The sequence below is a fragment of the Hibiscus syriacus genome, unplaced genomic scaffold (assembly GCF_006381635.1).
Source record: "Hibiscus syriacus cultivar Baekdansim isolate YM2019G1 unplaced genomic scaffold, ASM638163v2 tig00014949_pilon, whole genome shotgun sequence".
Taxonomy (NCBI): Eukaryota; Viridiplantae; Streptophyta; class Magnoliopsida; order Malvales; family Malvaceae; genus Hibiscus; species Hibiscus syriacus.
In genome coordinates, this window is record NW_024062339.1 from 939,185 (window position 1) to 949,592 (window position 10,408).

The window sequence follows — 10,408 nt, forward strand, 5'->3', positions numbered from 1 at the left end:
CACCCGGCAAACACAATCGCTATCGTTAAAAATTAAGGGGAGAATTTTATAAGGTAAAACGAGTAGTGTATACATGTTGTTCTTGACTACCTGAAACAAATAGTGTGAAGATGATGCGTTCGTAGTACTACAGTTAGGATAATTGCCATCCAATTAATAGGCTCGGGTTCGACTCCCAACAAACGCAATTAGGATAGTAAAAAATTAAGGGGAAAATATTGAAAAGTAAAACGAGTAGTGTATACGTGTTGTTATTGATTATGTGAAACAAATAGTGTAAAGAAGAGGTGTAGTCCAACGATTAGGATAATTGCCTTCCAAGAAATAGACCCAGGTTAGACTCCCTACAAATTGAATTATGATTGTAAAAATTTATGGGGAAATTTTGAAAAGTAAATTAAGTAGTGTATAGTGTTTTTTCTTGATTATGTGAAACAAATAGCGTAAAGAGGAGGTGTTTGTCTTACAACCGCTAGGATAATTGCCTTCTAGTCAATAAACCCGGGTTCGATAGGCGAAAAAGTCAATTTCGATGGTAAAAAATTAGGGAAAATTTTGAAAAGTAAAACAAACAACGTTTACCTTGGGAAAATTTTGAAAATTAAAACAAACAGTGTTTACCTTTCATGCTTGATTACGTGAAACAAATAGTGTAAAGAATACGTATTTGTAGTCCAACAGTTAGGCTAATTACCTTCCAAGCAAATGAATTACGAATGTAAAAAATTAAGTGGTAAATTTTGAAAAGTAAATTGAGTAGTGTATACGTGTTGTTCTTGATTATGTAAAAGAAATAGTGTGAAAAAGAGGCATTGGTAGTCCAACGGTTAGGATAATTGCCTTCTATGCAATAAACCCGGGTTCGACTCCCGGAAAATGCAATAACAATAGCAAAAAATTAAGGATAAAACTTTAAAAAGTAGAACGAGTAGTGTGTACGTGTTGTTCTTGATTGATTATGTGTAACAAATAGTGTAAAGACGAGGTGTTTGTAGTCAAACGGGTAGGATAATTGCCTTCCAATCAATATACTCGGGTTCGACTCCCAACAAAGGCAATTACAATGGTAAAAAATTAAGGGGAAAATGTTGGAAAGTGAAACGAGTAGTGTATACGTGTTGTTCTTGTTTATATGAAAGAAATAGCTTAAATAAGAGGAGTTTTAGTACAACAATTAGGATAATTTCCTTCCAAACAAAAGACTCGGGTTCAACTCCAGTAAATACAATTACGATAGTAAAAATTTAAGGGGGAAATGTTTAAAAGTAAAACAAGTAGTATATACGTGTTATTCTTTATTATCTGAAACAAATAGTGTAAAGAAGAGGTGTTTGTAGTCCAACGCTTAGGATAATTGCCTTCCAAGCAATAGACTCGGGTTTGACTCCCGTCAAATGAATTACGTTAGTAAGAAATTAAAAGAAAATTTTTTAAAAGTAAAACGAGTAGTGTAGACGTGTTTTTATTCATTATGTGAGACAAATAGTGTAAATAAGAGGAGGTGTTTTTAAAAGTAAAACGAGTAGTGTATACATGTTATTCTTGATTACTTGAAACAAATAGTGTGAAGATTATGCGTTCGTAGTACTACAGTTAGGATAATTGCCTTCCAATCAATAGACTCGGGTTCGACTCCCAATAAACACAATTAGGATAGTAAAAAATTAAGGAAAATATTGAAAAGTAAAACGAGTAGTGTATCATTGTATTGATTATGTGAAACAAATAGTGTAAAGAAGAGTGTAGTCCAACGATTAGGATAATTGCCTTCCAAGAAATAGACCCGGGCTAGACTCCCCACAAACGTAATTATGATAGTAAAAATTTAAGGGGAAAATTTTGAAAAGTAAATTAAGTAGTGTACAAGTTTTTTTCTTGATTATGTGAAACAAATAGCGTAAAGAGGTGGTGTTTGTCTTTCAACCGCTAGGATATTGCCTTCTAGTCAATAAACCCGGGTTCGATAAGCGAAAAGGCAATTTCGATAGTAAAAATTAAGGGAAAATTTTAAAAGTAAAACAAACAGTGTTTACCTTGGGAAAATTTTGAAAATTAAAACAGACATTGTTTACCTTTTGTTCTTGATTACGTGAAACAAATATTGAAAAGAATAGGTATTTGTAATCCAACAGGCTAATTACTTCCAAGCAATTGAATTATGAATGTAAAAAATTAAGGGGTAAATTGAGTAGTGTATACGTGTTGTTCTTGATTATGTAAAAGAAATAGTGTGAATAAGAGGCGTTTGTAGTCCAACGGTTAGGATAATTGCCTTCCAAGCAATAGACCTAGGTTCGACTCCCAGAAAACGCAATGACAATAGTACAATATTAAGGGGAAAATTTTAAAAAGTAGAACGAGTAGTGTATACGTTGTTCGTGATTGATTATGTTAACAAATAGTGTAAAGACGAGGTGAACGGTTAGGATAATTGCCTTCCAATCAATATACTCGAGTTTGACTCCTAACAAAAGCAATTATGATGGTAAAATATTAAGGGGAAAATGTTGGAAAGTGAATCGAGTAGTGTATACATGTTGTTCTTGTTTATGTGAAAGAAATAGCTTAAATAAGAGGCGTTTTTAGTACAATAATTAGGATAATTTCCTTCCAAACAAAAGACTCGAGTTCAACTCCCGTTAAACACAATTACGATAGTAAAAATTTAAGGGGGAAATGTTTAAAAGTAAAACAAGTAGTGTATACGTGTTATTAGTTATTATGTGAAACAAATAGTGTAAAGAAGAGGCGTTTGTAGTCCAACGCTTAGGATAATTGCCTTCCAAGCAATAGACTCGGGTTTGACTCCCGTCAAATGAACTACGTTAGTAAGAAATTACAAGGAAATTTTTTAAAAGTAAAATGAGTAGCGTATACGTGTTTTTATTCATTATGTGAAACAAATAGTGTAAATAAGAGGCGTTTGTAGTCCAACGGTTATGATAATTGCCTTCAAAGGGATAAATCCAGGTTTGACACATGGGAAACACAATCGCTGTCGTTAAAAATTAAGGGGAGAATTTTAAAAAGTTAAACCAGTAGTGTATACATATTGTTCTTGATTACCTGAAACAAATAATGTGAAGATGATGCGTTCGTAGTAGTACAGTTAGGATAATTGCCTTACAATCAATAGACTCGGGTTCGACTCCCAATAAACGCAATTACGATAGTAAACAATTAAGGGGGAAATATTGAAAAGTAAAACGAGTAGTGTATACCTGTTGTTATTGATTATGTGAAACAAATAGTGTAAAGAAGAGGTGTAGTCCAACGATTGGATAATTGCCTTCCAAGAAATAGACCCGTTAGACTCCCTACAAATGTAATTATGATAGTAAAAATTTAAGGGGAAATTTTGAAAAGTAAATTAAGTAGTGTACAGGTTTTGTTCTTGGTTATGTGAAACAAAAACGTAAGAGAGGTGTTTGTCTTCCAACCGCTCGGATAATTGCCTTCTAGTCAATAAACTCGGGTTCGATAGGTGAAAAAGGAAATTTCGATAGTAAAATATTAAGGGAAAATTTTGAAAAGTAAAACAAACAGTGTTTTCCTTGGGAAAATTTTGAAAATTAAAACAAACAGTGTTTACCTTTCGTGCTTGATTACATGAAACAAATATTGTAAAGAATAGGTATTTGTAGTCTAACAGTTAGGCTAATTACCTTCAAAACAAATGAATTACGAATGTAAAACATTAAGGGGTAAATTTTGAAAAGTAAATTGAGTAGGGTATACCTTTTTTTCTTGATTATGTAAAAGAAATAGTATGAATAAGAGGCGTTTGTAGTCCAATGTTTAGGATAATTGCTTTCCAAGCAATAGACCCGGGTTCGATTCCCGACAAACGCAATGACAATAGTAAAAAATTAAGGGTAAAATTTTAAAAAGTAGAACGAGAAGTGTATACGTGTTGTTATTGATTGATTATGTGAAACAAGCAATGTAAAGACGAGGTGTTTGTAGTCCAACGGTTAGGATAATTACTTTCCAATCAATGTACTCGGGTTCGACTCCCTAGAAAGGCAATTAAGATTGTAAAAAATTAAGGGGAAAATGTTGGAAAGTGAAACGAGTAGTGTATACGTGTTGTTCTTGTTTATGTGAAAGAAATAGCTTAAATAAGAGGCGTTTTTAGTACAACAATTAGGATAATTTCCTTCCAAACAAAAGACTCGAGTTCAACTCCCGGTAAACACAATTACGATAGTTAGTAAAAATTTAAGGGGGAAATGTTTAAAAGTAAAACAAGTAGTATATACGTGTTATTCATTATTATGTGAAACAAATAGTGTAAAGAAGAGGCGTTTTTAGGCCAACACTTAGGATAATTGCCTTCCAAGCAATAGACCCGAGTTTGACTCCCGTTAAATGAACTACGTTAGTAAGAAATTAAAAGGAAATTTTTTAAAAGTAAAACGAGTAGTGTATACCTATTTTTTTTTTAATTATGTGAAACAAATAGTGTAAATAAGAGGCGTTTGTAGTCCAACGGTTAGGATAATTACCTTCGAAGCGATAGACCCGGGTTTGACACACGGCAAACACAATCGCTATCGTTAAAAATTAAGGGGAGAATTTTAAAAAGTAAAACGAGTAGTGTATACATGTTGTTCTTGATTACCTGAAACAAATAGTGTGAAAATGATGCGTTCCTAGTACTACAGTTAGTATAATTGCCTTCCAATCAATAGACTCGGGTTCGACTCCCAACAAACGCAATTAGGATAGTAAAACATTAAGGGGAAAATATTGAAAGTAAAACGAGTAGTGTATACGTGTTGTTATTGATTATGTGAAACAAATAGTGTAAAGAAGAGGTGTAGTCCAACGATTAGGATAATTGCCTTCTAAGAAATAGACTCGGGTTAGACTCCCTACAAACGTAATTATGATAGTAAAAATTTAAGGGGAAAATTTTGAAAAGTAAATTAAGTAGTGTACAGTTTGTGTTCTTGATTATGTGAAACAAATAGCGTAAAGAGGAGGTATTTGTCTTCAATCCGCTAGGAAAATTGCCTTCTAGTCAATAAACTCGGGTTCGATAGGTGAAAAAGGCAATTTCGATAGTAAAAAATTAAGGGAAAATTTTGAAAAGTAAAACAAACAGTGTTTACCATGGGAAAATTTTGAAACTTAAAACAAACAGTGTTTACCTTTCGTGCTTGATTACGTGAAACAAATAGCGTAAATAATAGGTATTTGTAGTCCTACAGTTAGGCTAATTACCTTCCAAGCAAATGAATTACGAATGTAAAAAATTAACGGGTAAATTTTGAAAAGTAAATTGAGTAGTGTATACGTGTTGTTCTTGATTATGTAAAGAAATGGTGTGAATAAGAGGCGTTTGTAGTCCAACGGTTAGGATAATTGCCTTCCAAGCAATAGACCCGGGTTCTACTCCCGGAAAACGCAATGACAATAGTAAAAAATTAAGGGGAAAATTTTAAAAAGTAGAACGAGTAGTGTATACGTGTTGTTCTTGATTGATTATGTGAAACAAATAGTGTAAAGACGAGGTGTTTGTAGTCAAACGGTTAGGATAATTGCATTCTAATCAATATACTCGAGTTTGACTCCCAACAAAGGCAATTACGTTGGTAAAAAATTAAGGGGAAAATGTTGGAAAGTGAAACGAGTAGTGTATGTGTGTTGTTCTTGTTTATGTGAAATAAATAGCTTTATATAAGAGACATTTTTAGTAAAATAATTAGGATAATTTCCTTTCGAACAAATGACTGTAGTTCAACTCTCGGTAAACACAATTAAAACAAACAGTAAAACAAGTAGTGTATACGTGTTATTCGTTATTATGTGAAACAAATAGTGTGAAGAAGAGGCGTTTGTAGTCCAACGCATAGGATAATTGCCTTCCAAGCAATAGACCCGAGTTTGACACCCGGCAAACACAATCGCTATCGTAAAAAGTTAAGGGGAGAATTTTAAAATGTAAAACGAACAGTGTATACATGTTAATCTTGATTACCTGAAACAAATAGTGTGAAGATGATGCGTTCGTATTACTACAGTTAGGATAATTGCCTTCCAATCAATAGACTCGGGTTCGACTCCCAACAAATGCAATTAGGATAGTAAAAAAATTAAGGGGAAAATATTGAAAAGTAAAACGAGTAGTGTATACGTGTTGTTATTGATTATGTGAAACAAATAGTGTAAAGAAGAGGTGTAGTCCAACGATTAGGATAATTGCCTTCTAAATAGACTCGGGTTACTCCCTACAAACGTAATTATGATAGTAAAAATTTAAGGGGAAAATTTTGAAAAGTAAATTAAGTAGTGTACAGTTTGTGTTCTTGATTATGTGAAACAAATAGCGTAAAGAGGAGGTATTTGTCTTCAATCCGCTAGGAAAATTGCCTTCTAGTCAATAAACTCGGGTTCGATAGGTGAAAAAGGCAATTTCGATAGTAAAAATAAAGGGAAAATTTTGAAAAGTAAAACAAACAGTGTTTACCTTTCGTGCTTGATTACGTGAAACAAATAGCGTAAAGAATAGGTATTTGTAGTCCTACAGTTAGGCTAATTACCTTCCAAGCAAATGAATTACGAATGTAAAAAATTAACGGGTAAATTTTGAAAAGTATATTGAGTAGTGTATATGTGTTGTTCTTGATTATGTAAAGAAATAGTGTGAATAAGAGGCGTTTGTAGTCCAACGGTTAGGATAATTGCCTTCCAAGTAATAGACCCGGGTTCTACTCCCGGAAAACGCAATGACAATAGTAAAAAATTAAGGGGAAAATTTTAAAAAGTAGAACGAGTAGTGTATACGTGTTGTTCTTGATTGATTATGTGAAACAAATAGTGTAAAGACGAGGTGTTTGTAGTCAAACGGTTAGGATAATTCCTTCCAATCAATATACTCGGGTTTGACTCCCAACAAAGGCAATTACGTTGGTAAAAAATTAAGGGGAAAATGTTGGAAAGTGAAACGAGTAGTGTATGTGTGTTGTTCTTGTTTATGTGAAAGAAATAGCTTATATAAGAGGCATTTTTAGTAAAATAATTAGGATAATTTCCTTCTGAACAAAAGACTGTAGTTCAACTCTCGGTAAACACAATTAAAACAAACAGTAAAACAAGTAGTGTATACGTGTTAGTCATTATTATGTGAAACAAATAGTGTGAAGAATAGGCGTTTGTAGTCCAATGCATAGGATAATTGCCTTCCAAGCAATAGACCCAAGTTTGACACCCGACAAACACAATCGCTATCGTAAAAAATTAAGGGGAGAATTTTAAAATGTAAAATGAACAGTGTATACATGTTAATCTTGATTACCTGAAACAAATAGTGTGAAGATGATGCGTTCGTATTACTACAGTTAGGATAATTGCCTTCCAATCAATAGACTCGGGTTCGACTCCCAACAAATGCAATTAGGATAGTAAAAAATTAAGGGGAAAATATTGAAAAGTAAAACGAGTAGTGTATACGTGTTGTTATTGATTATGTGAAACAAATAGTGTAAAGAAGAGGTGTAGTCCAACGATTAGGATAATAATTGCCTTCCAAGAAATAGACCTCGGTTAGACTCCCTACAAACGTAATTATGATAGTAAAAATTTAAGGGGAAAATTTTGAACAGTAAATTAAGTAGTGTACATGTTTTGTTCTTGATTATGTGAAACAAATAGCGTAAAGAGGAGGTGTTGTCTTCCAACCACTAGGATATTTGCCTTCCAGGTAATAGCGAAAAAGGTAATTCTGATAGTAAAAAATTAAGGGGAAATTTTTAAAAGTAAAACAAACAGTGTTTACCTTTCGTGCTTGATTATGTGAAACAAATAGTGTAAAGACGAGGCATTTGTAGTCGAACGGTTAGGATAATTGCCTTCCAATAAATATACTCGGGTTCGACTCCCAACAAAGGCAATTACGATGGTAAAAAATTAAAGGGAAAATGTTGGAAAGTGAAACGAGTAGTGTATACGTGTTGTTCTTGATTACCTTAAACAAATAATGTAAAGATAATGTGTTCGTAGTCCTACAGTTAGGATAATTGCCTTCCAATCAATATACTCAGGTTCGACTCCCAACAAACGCAATTACGATAGTAAAAAAATAAGAGGAAAATATTGAAAAGTAAAACGAGTAGTGTATACGTGTTGTTATTGATTATGTGAAACAAATAGTGTAAAGAAGAGAGGTGTAGTCCAACGATTAGGATATAAATTTCCTTTCAAGCAATAGACCCTGGTTTTACTCCCTACAAACATAATTATGATTGTAAAATTTAAGGGGAAAATTTTGAAAAGTAAAACAAGTAGTGTACTGGGTTTGTTCCAGATTATGTGAAATAAATAGCGTAAAGAGGAGGGGTTTGTCTTCCAACCACTAGGATAATTGCCTTCTAGGCAATAAACCTTGGTTCGACAGGCAAAAAGGTAATTTCGATAGTAAAAAATTAAAGGAAAACTTTCAAAATTAAAACAAACAGTGTTTACCTTTCATGCTTGATCACGTGAAATAAATAGTGTAAAGAATAGGTATTTGTAGTCCAACAGTTAGGCTAATTACCTTCCAAGCAAATGAATTACGAATGTAAACAATTAAGGGGTAAATTTTGAAAAGTAAATTGAGTATTGTATACATGTTGTTCTTGATTATGTAAAAGAAATAGTGTGATAAGAGGCGTTTGTAGTCCAACGGTTAGGATAATTGCCTTCCAAGCAATAGACCCGGATTCGACTCCCGGCAAATGCAATGACAATAGTAAAATATTAATTGGAAAATTTTAAAAAGTAGAACGAGTAGTGTATACGTGTTGTTCTTGATTGATTATGTGAAACAAATAGTATAAAGACGAGGCGTTTTTAGTCCAACGGTTAGGATAATTGCCTTTCAATCAATATACTCGGGTTTGACTCCCAACAAAGGCAATTACGATGGTAAAAAATTAAAGGGAAAATGTTGGAAAGTGAAACGAGTAGTGTATACGTGTTGTTCTTGTTTATGGTAAAGAAATAGCTTAAATAAGAGGCGTTTTAGTCCAACAATTAGGATAATTTCCTTCCAAGCAAAAGACTTGGGTTCAACTCCCGGTAAACACAATTACAATTAGTAAAAATTTAAGGGTGAAATGTTTAAAAGTAAAACAAGTAGTGTATACGTGTTATTCGTTATTATGTGAAACAATTAAGTTTAAAGAAGTGGCGTTTGTAGTCCAATGGTTAGGATATTACCTTCTATGTAATAAAATAGTCTTCATCTCCAGGAAAATGAAATTACGATAGCAAAAAATTAAGGAAAATTTGAAAAGTAAAACGAGTAGTCCTACGCTTAGGATAATTCCCTTATAAGCAATAGACTCGGGTTTGACTCCCGTCAAATGAATTACGTTAGTAAACAATTAAAAGGAAATTTTTTCAAAGTAAAACGAGTAGTGTATTCGAGTTTTTATTCATTATGTGAAACAAATAGTGTAAATAAGAGGCGTTTGTAGTCCAATGGTTAAGATAATTGCCTTTCAAGCGATAGACCTGGGTTTGACTCCCGGTAAACACAATCGCGATCGTAAAAAATTAAGGGGAGAATTTTAAAAAGTAAAACGAGTAGTGTATACATGTTGTTCTTGATTACCTTAAACAAATAGTGTAAAGATAATGTGTTCGTAGTCCTACAGTTAGGATAATTGCCTTCCAATCAATATACTCAGGTTCGACTCCCAACAAACGCAATTACGATAGTAAAAAAATAAGAGGAAAATATTGAAAAGTAAAACGAGTAGTGTATACGTGTTGTTATTGATTATGTGAAACAAATAGTGTAAAGAAGAGATGTAGTCCAATGATTATGATAATTGTCTTTCAAGTAATAGACCCGGGTTGGACTCCCGACAAACGTAATAATGATAGCAAAAATTTAAGGGGAAAATTTTGAAAAGTAAAACAAGAAGTGTACAGGTTTTGTTCTTGATTATGTGAATGTTTGTCTTCCAACCACTAGGATATTTGCCTTCCAGGTAATAGCGAAAAAGGCAATTCTGATAGTAAAAAATTAAGGGGAAATTTTGAAAAGTAAAACAAACAGTGTTTACCTTTCATGCTTGATTACGTGAAACAAATAGTGTAAAGACGAGGCGTTTGTAGTCGAACGGTTAGGATAATTGCCTTCCAATAAATATACTCGGGTTCGACTCCCAACAAAGGCAATTACGATGGTAAAAAATTAAAGGGAAAATGTTGGAAAGTGAAACGAGTAGTGTATACGTGTTGTTCTTGTTTATGTGAAAGAAATAGCTTAAATAAGAGGCGTTTTTAGTCCAACAATTAGGATAATTTCCTTCCAAGCAAAAGACTCGGGTTCAACTCCCGGTAAACACAATTACGATTAGTAAAAGTTTAAGGGTGAAATGTTTAAAAGTAAAACAAGTAGTGTATAATT

General features: G+C 33.0%; 4 non-coding genes across 4 annotated transcripts; all 4 read left to right on the forward strand.

Moving 5' to 3' along the window:
* Positions 1-2,241: 2,241 nt before the first annotated feature.
* Positions 2,242-2,313, forward strand: TRNAG-UCC. Its single transcript has one exon. It is a non-coding gene; the product is annotated as a tRNA-Gly (tRNA).
* Positions 2,314-3,780: 1,467 nt separating this feature from the next.
* Positions 3,781-3,852, forward strand: TRNAG-UCC. The gene has a single exon. It is a non-coding gene; the product is annotated as a tRNA-Gly (tRNA).
* Positions 3,853-5,343: 1,491 nt separating this feature from the next.
* Positions 5,344-5,415, forward strand: TRNAG-UCC. The gene has a single exon. It is a non-coding gene; the product is annotated as a tRNA-Gly (tRNA).
* Positions 5,416-8,656: 3,241 nt separating this feature from the next.
* On the forward strand, positions 8,657-8,728 carry TRNAG-UCC. The gene has a single exon. It is a non-coding gene; the product is annotated as a tRNA-Gly (tRNA).
* Positions 8,729-10,408: the final 1,680 nt, after the last annotated feature.